We start from the raw sequence: 10,984 nt of genomic DNA on the forward strand, positions 1-10,984 counted from the left end.
GGTTCGATTCCTGACATGGGTACAATGTGTGAAGCCCATTTCTGGTGTCCCCCGCCGTGATATTGCTGGAATATTGCTAAAAGCGGCGTAAAACCATACTCACTCACTCACTCACTCACTCACTCTCTTTCACCCAATGGAATCTGTTTCAGCAGACAATCAAGACTGATTATTCTCCTGTTTCATATTCACTTGAATTAAGTGCTCATTTGGATCGAAATGCAGAGTGGGGCAATAAACAAACAAACAAACATGATTTATGTACCACGACAGGTACCTAATGCAATGAAATGGAGATTGATTGAGAACAATAATTGCCATTCATTCTTGGACTAGGGAACATAATGTACACTTTCATATAGGGGCACAGACTAATCTGTTATTGATCTGTATTGATGTGTCAAATAGTAGACAGGGATCAATACTCACCAAGCCAGCATTGGTTTAGGATTGCCATGTTGAAAGATGATTTTCTACCTGTCAACAAAAATGAGAAGGGTGTTAACATTTCCTTGTTGCCTTCTACTGTTAACCTGAATGTTACATTTAGCAGTATTCCTGCTATTTATGGATTGTTTGTTAATTATCATGTTCTGACAAGGTGAAATTGGGTTTAATGTCGTCCAAGATTAATGCACTTATATAGCTGTGTGTGTGTGTGTCTGTGTGTGTGTGTGTGTGTGTGTCTGTCTCTCCCCACTCAGACACAGTATGCTGACTCCGAGCCGACCAGTCCTTGTTCTAGCCCCTTCAAGGCCGAGCGCCAGACAGGGTAACTATAAGTACCATCTCTTAACGTCTTTTGGTATGATGCGGCTGGGGATCGAACTCCCCGGACCTTCTGCTCTCCGGGCGGATGCTCTACCACAAGATCGCATAGAGGGTCAGTGTTCTGACAAAGGCATGGTAGCTTAGTCAGGTAGAACAAGAGATGACTATATCCCAGCTATATGACAGCGGTCTGTAAATAATCGAGTCTGGATCAGACAATCCAGTGATTAATATCATGAGCATCGATCCACGCAATTGGGATCGATGACATGTATCAACCAAGTCAGCGAGCCTGACCACCCGATCCGTTAGTCGCCTCTTAGGACAAGCATAGTCGTCTTTTACATCAAGCATGGGCTGCTGAAGACCTATTGTTAGGTGTGATAAATATACATCACATCAGACCACCCTCATATAGTTGGAATATTGCTTAGTGCGGTGTTAAACAACAAACCAACCAACAAGTGTAAATTCAAACTGACCAGTCCCATAAAGCACCCTGTCACTGAAAGTAAGGGGCTGGGGCTGGACAATAGGGACCAGAGAAACAATAGAGAAGCCAAGCGCAAGGGAGACTTCTGATGTAATAGAGAAGCAGGTTAGATTGGGTGGTTGAGCAAGGACTACAGACTGTATGTGAGTGTGTTGGGTTTAACGCTGCTTTTAACAGTATTCCAGTTATATCGCTGCATTTCAGCTTAATGTGGGAGGAAAGCCCGAAGTGTTGCAGGTCTCAGAAGTTTAGGTATTAAAATAAGAGCTGACATTAAAATACACTTGATGATATATACATAATTACCTACTACTACATTTGTCTTGGGTGAATACATGTATATTATGCAGAAAAATATGATTTAAAAGTCCCTTAACGTCTTCAAAAGCAGTCTTTTTATTACTTTTGCCATGCATGATGTATAAACTAGGGACTAATAATATATATGTCTGTATGCGGAAGCCTGGTTCTGACAAATTCCGTTTTCATTTCGCTCCAAGTATAACATTACAAGTTATCTTCGTTTCAGTTAACGTCGTCTTTGTGTCTTGCTTGATAATGCATTGAAGATTCACAGGAAATGAAGTTTCATTCTGTTATCACACCTTTAAAAGAAATTGACTCATAAACTATTTTTTGAAACTCCCACACCGAATCCATCTTTTAATCTTTATCAATATTTGCCACTTATCGATTTCGATAACCTTGTTGACTTTCCCCCTCGAACTTAGATTCTAAACTGAGAAGTTAACACAATACGTATTTACTTTCCAGCTATGGGCTCAAAGGGATATTTACATATTATTAACTGACAAACACTACAAGATATTGTCATTTGTCGGAATACGAGGCGAGACTGTCTAGCGAGCTGGTATGCAAACAGAGCCAGCGTGGTGATTTGTCCCGGTGTGTTGCGCAAGCGACATGCGCCCCATTTGCATCCTGACAACAGACTGGAATTGCGGTAACACTGTCATGCCCAGAATAGGATTCGATAAATGATACCGGTCGGTTGCCGGAACTGATACCAAATGAACTGAGGTGCAAAATCAAATTTAATTGAAGGAAAAAGATCATCTGTGTTCAGTGCGTTTTACGAAAGCACAAATTCATAATATTTATTATGATACTTCATAATTTCCAAAAGGACAACCACACAATGTCATTCACTTATAAAAAAAAAAGTATGCCTCCGTAGTCCATTGGTAGAGCCGAAGGTCCCGTGTTCGATCCTCGGCCGCTAAGGGGCTAAAACGTCAGGACTGGTCGGGTCGGAGTCAGTATACTGTGTCTGAGTAGGGTATTCGTGTTAAACTGCGGCATCGTATCTCAGTGTGCTAGCACTATTAATTAGAATTAGTCCGTGATAGCAAAAGCAGCCACACGCGTGGATGTCAGTTGCTATAAGATCCGGGGTAGAATAGGTCTTCAAAACCCATGCTTGCTGTAAGAGGCGACTAACAGGATCGGGTGGTCAGCCTCGTGGATCGATGCTCATGTTGTCAATCACTGGCTTGTCTGGTCCAGACTAGATTACTTACAGACCGACGGCATAATCATTTTATTATAGCTGGAATATTGCTGAGTGCGGCGTTAAACAACAAACAATCAAACAATTGCTATAAACGCAATGATTTTGGATGCGACGTCAAACCCTATTTCATCTCACCTCACGTGGCAAAAGTGCAAAGGCAAGTCAAGTCTTCTCCTGAACAAACTAGGAAACACGGTGCATGTCAAAATAGGGACAGTGCATCCACATCCTTCACATGTATACCATAAATACGATACCAATCTGCGTCAAGATCTGATGACACCTCATCTGAGGTGAACCCTGATCGAACTTATGCCGCCCAATCTAAATGGGACTGTGAGTGAGTTCTTGACCCAATCTGATCTCAGCTTTCTAAAACGATTGGGATACATTTCAGTACCATCTTGATTCGGAAATGTCGAACTACGCACAGGAAAACCCCCATCCATAACACAAAATACACAATTAGTACACCCTCTTGGCAATTAACTTAGTGTTTAATAAAATTTGACACTTGCTACATTGCGCTAGGCGTAAAATGCAAATTGTGTGAATGGCGGGTGCTACCGGTACAGGGCAGGACAGGACATGCTTACCCTTTTCGCGAACACCTGGAGTCATCACTGATTTACAGTGGTCCATTTATATAATTTTCTACCCTCTACGCAAAATGGAATCTGTTTCGGTGGATCAACTAGGTTATTCCCTTGCACTGACAATTAATATTTAGAAATCCAAATCAAACCTGTCATTTTAACACCAAATATCAGTTTTAGATTTATTGTGATATCGTGCGTCTTTATCTTAATGGCTCGCGTTATCAGTTCAGGAAAAAAACATTTAACACTCAGAACAAATCGCATGGCCGTTAACACGCAAGTGTCATCACAAATTCTTTACCCTGTGATAAATCGGCTTCAAAACACGCTTCATACTGACATTGGCTATTAAACCCTATATTTACAATCATTGCACCCATAAATTCACTTATCGCCATGTTCCCGAAATAACCATATTAACGTGTATGTTGTTAACAAGACCTTCGTTTCTAGAGGAAGAAAGTATTTATTTGATTCTCGGAAATTGCGCAGCTATGGTAAGTAATATACCGTCTCAATAGTGCTTACTTCTGACACAGACACGGCGGGGTAGTGTAACCGATGCTTGCTGAGCTGCTAACCGCTGGCGAATGTCCGGTGAATAACAGTAAACATGAATACTATACAGAGATAACAAAGCTCCACCCCGAAGCGTGCTAGTCTCGCTACACTCTCGATATCAGATGCCGGAATCAAATATCTCGATCGCAGTCTGTTTATTCAACGACCACTTGATGACAGCGTTTGTTCCATTAACTAAAGGGTTGGTTGTTGAGGAAATTCTGCGAATGTATCAAACTCACGCGTCCATTAATCACAAAATGGAGGCAATTATGGAGCCCCATCAACGAACCGTTCCGTTGTGGTGGACAATGGCGTTCAATTCGCAACTCTCACGACCCCATAAAAGCCAAGCTAGACTGCAACAACTTATGATTTATTACTGCATCTTTTTTTTTATTAAGGCCTTAAATCCCTTATGAAACATCAAACGTTACAGAGAAATAAAATAAAAACAAAATATTACACACGACCCTTTGGTTTTACTTACAACGTCTCGCTTGCATAGTAGCGTCCTTTATCTGTGAGAATTTGTTTGTCGTAGGTTCGATTGCCAGATTCACTCCGATTAAGATCCTTCAGTAACAAACTGATCGTGGGCGAGGTCAGGTCGTTTACGAAGGATTCAAACGCTAAATACAGCATCAGCATGACGGAATCAGGTTGTGGGTTCGAGTCCCCGATTATGACCAACAAGCCTTGCTCCAAGGCTGAACTGAAAGATAAATCCATGAATGTGTTATAATTCTATCCTAATAATAGGTAAGTCTGGGAAAGTGGACAGTACATGTAAGGACGCCAGTCATTTAGGTGGACAACTTGGTCTTATTATTTATATAATCTAGAAATTATGATTTAAACTGATAATTATTGCCTTACAGACTTTTGCAAGTCTAGTCACAACAATACCTGTGTATTAAGATTTTCTTCAGAATAGAAAACCTCTTCGGCCTGAACGTGCATTATGTGACCTTTCCTGACCTTATAGCTAACCTGAAAGACCGTTTGGAGAAGAAGAAGAAGATAAAGGAGGAGGAGAAGAAGAAGAAGAATATTTTAGATTAGTGTCACCCGCTGTACATATAAAATGACAAGGCAAGACAGTAAAAACTCAGCGGCCGACGAGACAATAAAAGACTCATAAAAAACAATATTTTATATATGTACACACCACATTTAATAGAAATTATGAAAATACCATTCATAATATCCCCCTTACAAGCATCCTATATACACACATCCATTCCAACACCCAGCCCTTCACTCACAGCAGCTTACTCAAACCACTCTAATACACCCGCTCATTCAAACACATCCAAACCCTCATTGACAACTGCTCAATCACATCCGAACCCTCATCCACATCGTCACACAGTACCCTCACGCACACCCTATTTCTCAAACATACAGGGGCGGTCGGGTAACGTCGGGTTCGATTCCCGACATGGGTACAATGTGTGAAGCCCATTTCTGGTGTCCCCCGCCGTGATATTGTTGGCATATTGCTAAAAGCGGCGTAAAACCACACTCACTCACTCTCAAACATACCCTCACCGGTACCCATTTAAAGTGGAACTATGGTCGGGCAAAACACAATTGATTAAAGTTGTTAATACGCCACTTTGTGTGCGAGCATAATTTGTTATATACGTATTACTCTCACATCTAACGATTACCCCAATAACACAAAAACAATGTATCCTTTCCCACAACGTAAACTCTCAGTGAAGATTTAGAGGGTTATGCCCCAATTTCACTACGACCACGAATATCCCGAATCACCCCGAATAGGAAATTTATCATGTTCGTAGATAGATCTCAATCATTTCTTGAAGTTCTTAAATGAATCTTATTTGATTCCAAAACATTCATACACTTCGCGGGAGTTTGTCGAATTTTTGTTCGTTTCTCAAAAACATTCGTGGAAGGGTCCCCGAATTGCAATTTCCTGGCTATATCGTAATCCGTTCGTAATTAATTCTTATGCTCCGTAACAGCTTTGTAATCGATTCTTTTGCATTCTTGGCTATTCTTAGCGATTCGTGGCACCCAAAATTTCTTGTCCTCAACCCGAAGCAGCCACGAATGCCCGAGTCAACTACGAATCATGAAAGAATTATGTAAGAACCACATTCGGCATAATGGGTCTTCAGCAACCCATGCTTGTCGTAAGAGGCGACTAACGAGATAGGGTGATCAGGATCGCTGACTTTGTTCATGCCTGTCATCGTATCCTAATTGCGTGGATGTCAATTACTGGCTTCTCTGGTCCAGACTCGATTATTTACAGAGCTCTTACATTATAGCTGAAATATTGCTGATTGTGACGTTGAACAACAAACAAACAAACAAACTCATTTACATTACTACGTCATGACTAAAACTGAAGTGAAGCGGAGTCTCCCTTTAAATTGGCGTTTAAACCCAACTCGTTACCCCAAATCACCGGATGTTCCAGGATCTAGTGTCCAGTGCAGTCGGAGCACCATAACAGCAACACATACTACGGTGTGACTTGTTTGGATATTCTTTATTGACAGTCAAGGTCACATACGAGAAACGTCTTTACAGACGTGTTTACTCGCCAGACGTTCTGTTTTTTCCACATTCATAGCCAGCTCGAGTGTTTGATGACGTCTTATATCAGCATTAGACCGATCTTATACGGAACCAGCACTCTGGTAATCATGTCCACGCACATCCACGGAGGTATCGGGTTGGCCAATTTACATACGCATGTCGTTATAATTAACAAAGAGTTGAAGGGAAAGTTGTATAACAACAGAAAAACAGTATGCAGAAAAACAGAAATAGAACATAGTGCGGGATAACAAAGGGAAAACAGTATTCAGAATAACAGAAATACATCATAGTGTGGTATAACAACAGAAAAACAATAATGCGTGGTATTGAACAGAAAAACAACGATGTGCGGTATAAACAACAGAAAAACAACAGTGTGTGGTATGCAAACAGAAAAACAACTATGTGTGGTATGACAACAGAAAAACAACTATGTGTGGTATGACAACAGAAAAACAACAATGCGTGGTATGACAACAGAAAAACAACTATGTGTGGTATGACAACAGAAAAACAACAATGTGTGGTATGACAACAGAAAAACAATAATGCGTGGTATGACAACAGAAAAACAACAATGTGTGGTATGACAACAGAAAAACAACAATGTGTGGTATGACAACAGAAAAACTACAATGCGTGGTATGACAACAGAAAAACAACAATGTGTGGTATGACAACAGAAAAACAACTATGTGTGGTATGACAACAGAAAAACAACAATGTGTGGTATGACAACAGAAAAACAACTATGTGTGGTATGACAACAGAAAAACAATGTGTGGTATGACAACAGAAAAACAATAATGCGTGGTATGACAACAGAAAAACAACTATGTGTGGTATGACAACAGAAAAACAACAATGTGTGGTATGACAACAGAAAAACAACAATGTGTGGTATGACAACAGAAAAACAACAATGCGTGGTATAATAACAGAAAAACAACAATGTGTGGTATGACAACAGAAAAACAACAAGGCGTGGTATAAGAACAGACAAACAACAATGCGTCGTATTATAACAGAAAAAACAACAATGTGTGGTATGACAACTGAAAAACAACAATGCGTGGTATAATAACGGAAAAACAACAATGTGTGGTATGACAACAGAAAAACAACAATGTGTGGTATGACAACAGAAAAACAACAATGCGTCGTATAATAACAGAAAAACAACAATGTGTGGTATGCCAACAGAAAACAACAATGTGTGGTATTGAACAGAAAAACAACAATGCGTCGTATAATAACAGAAAAACAACAATGTGTGGTATGACAACAGAAAAACAACAATGTATGGTATGACAACAGAAAAACAACAATGTGTGGTATGACAACAGGAATACAACAATGTGTAGTAAAACAACAGAAAGAGAACAATGTGTGGTTTAAGACCAGAAAAACGACAATGTGTGGTATAACAACAGAAACACAATGTTCTGTATAATAACACAAAAACAACAATGTGTGGTATAATGACAGAAAAACAACAATGTGTGGTATAATGACAGAAAAACAACAATGTGTGGTATAATGACAGAAAAACAACAATGTGTGGTATAATAACACAAAAGCAACAATGTGTGGTATAATGACAGAAAAACAACAATGTGTGGTATAATGACAGAAAAACAACAATGTGTGGTATAACAACAGAAAAACAACAATGTGTGGTATAACAACAGAAAAACAACAATGTGTGGTATAACAACAGAAAAACAACTGTGTGGTATAACACCAGAAAAAAAAATGCGTGGTATGACAACAGTAAAACAACGAATATGTCGTCTGGTTTTACAACAGAAAAAGAACAGTATACAGTATAACAGAAAACAACAACATGTGGTACAACAACAGAAAAATAATAGTAGCTTGTATAACAACAAAAACAGCACAGTATTGATATAAAACAGAAAAAAACACAGTACATGATATAACAACAGAAACAGCAGTACGTGGTATAAAAACAGAAAAACAACAGTATGTGGTATAACGCCAGAAAAACACAGTACGTTGAATAAAAAACAGAAACGCGACAGGACACCAGTGAATGAGTGAGTGGGTAGGGTTTTAACGCTGGTTTGAAAAGTATTCCAGTTACATCACGGCGTGTCAGCTTCATGTGGGAGAAAAGCCTGAAGTGGAGCAGGTCTCAGACGTTTACCACACTGTTGAAACCCACGAGCACGGGTATGGTGCTGACAAACCTAGAAACATAATCTGGGCGAACCGGGAATCGAACCCACAATCATTGGCTTAAGGGACTCAACTCTGCATTGTGAATTGCAGTGGCTACGACGACTGGCCCCTCCGCGTCCAACAGTACCTGGTATAACAACAGAAATACCACAGTACTATTTTGACTAAAAAGGTGTAAGATCGGACGTGGTTTGTCTGTTTTCTGTGTCTGTTGCGTATCCGATATAAAAATGATCTTCAGCAACCAATGCTTGTCGTAAGAGGCGACTTACTAGATCGGGTGGTCAGGCTCGCTGACCTGGTTCATGCATGTTATCACGTATCCCAACTGTGTAGATCGATGCTCTTGATGTCAATCACTGGATTGTCTGGTCCAGACTCGATGATTTACAGACCGCCGGCACATTGCACGAATATTGCCGGGTGAGGCGTTAACAACAAAAGAATCGCCTACATTCTAATTGCCATATATCTTTACAACGTCAAGGTAGGTTAAAGTTTTCGCCGACAAAAAACTAATAGACGTGCATCACTGATCGTGACGTCACTGCAGTGTGTGAAAACATATTTTCCACCGTGATCCTGAATTCCGCGATATCTCGTGCCCCAGCGCGACTGTAACGATTTTGTCTCACGCTACATCGACTTTGTCGTGGCAATTTCCACATATTTTCGAAAGAAGAAAGATTCTTTTCGCAATCTATTTTGATGTGTCTACTTTGGAAGACTGACGGCAATGAAGGCGCGTTTGTCACTCAGGGCAGGATATTGAATTCTGTATTTTGACACCAATTGACCAAAATCATTAAATTGTAGAAGCACAAAAATAGATCACAGGTAATGGACCTCGTGAAAAAGGGTAAACTAGGGTGTCTATTATGAATGTGCACAATTAATTGCAAACACAATACTGGTTTAAAAAGCAGACAGTGCTGAATGTTGTCCAATATTTTGTTTTTGCGTAAAACAATTCTCAATAACAATATTATCCTCTTACAACCCAACGATAAATGAGATGTGCCAACGACAGTATTCACAGCCTTATGTAAAATCTGAGCGAACGAAATATGACATATTGTCTGAATTATATAATGATGGTTTTAAATACATTTGTAGGGATATGTAAACATTGACATTTTATTAGAATTGTCTTGTCAAAAAATGCATATTTCATCGAGTGACCTCACACAGTTGATATTGTCATGAGTAGACCATGTCAATCGGTAAGATAAACATTTTATTTGACCTGGAAAGGCGAATTGTTTATGTATTATGTATTGACTTTCTGATTTTCACGATTTTCATCGGAAACTCATGACGTCACTGAGGCAGACTGAAAGTAGTTCCGGCATGAAGAATTATTTAACTCTGGTGAGATATCGTTTTTTTTGTTTCTGATAAACTCTGAATTAGTCATAGATCACAATACATTTAATAATGTTTCCCAAGTTACCAAGCTGTTCCGACATAAATATCTATATTGTACGGTGGCCCATAAGGGACATGGAGTCTGTTTTTCAATATTTTGATATTTCACTTACTTTTATCATAACCTTTTGCAAATTAACACGATTTGTCATACAAATGAAACCATATACATATAGTTTTTATCACACATTGTAATTACTTGACGGTACATTATCTTAACAGTGATAGAGAAAGTCTAGCGTCATGTGACGTGCAGTGTTGCCCTGATAGTCCTTCGTAATGGGGGAAGATATTGTGTTTGACGTTATTTATAGATGATCATAATGTGTTTTCAATGTAGAGATAGGTTACCTGTAGTTTTAGCCCCGCTAGGTTGAAACTCGAGCCAAACGCACAGCGAGCTGAGCACGTAATGGGCATCGATTTTATATCAATCAAAAACTCAAACCAACACGCAAATATACTTTGTTACACAGTGGTTTTTGCCTGGTCATATGATCTCCGTTATCTGTCTTAAGAAACACCACCCCAAGGCCCCTCTGCATAAGGACCAGCACTGAGCCTGTTAATGGAATGTCATTTTGTAACTTGAAACTCCACAATCTCTGCTCAGATCCGAGCACATTCTGACCACTTGAGGACATAGTGAATACATGTTTTGGATTACGGGTCGGACTTGGTCCCTACCAAAGTATACTGGCCGTAAGAGGTGACAAAATGGATCGGGCGGTCAGAACGCACGTATCGGGCATCGATTTTATGACAATCAAAAACTCAAACAAACACGCAAAAGTAGTTTTGGATTCCAGG

The sequence above is a fragment of the Haliotis rufescens genome, unplaced genomic scaffold, assembly GCF_023055435.1.
Source record: "Haliotis rufescens isolate VD_foot unplaced genomic scaffold, xgHalRufe1.0.p SCAF_6, whole genome shotgun sequence".
NCBI classification, from domain to species: Eukaryota; Metazoa; Mollusca; class Gastropoda; order Lepetellida; family Haliotidae; genus Haliotis; species Haliotis rufescens.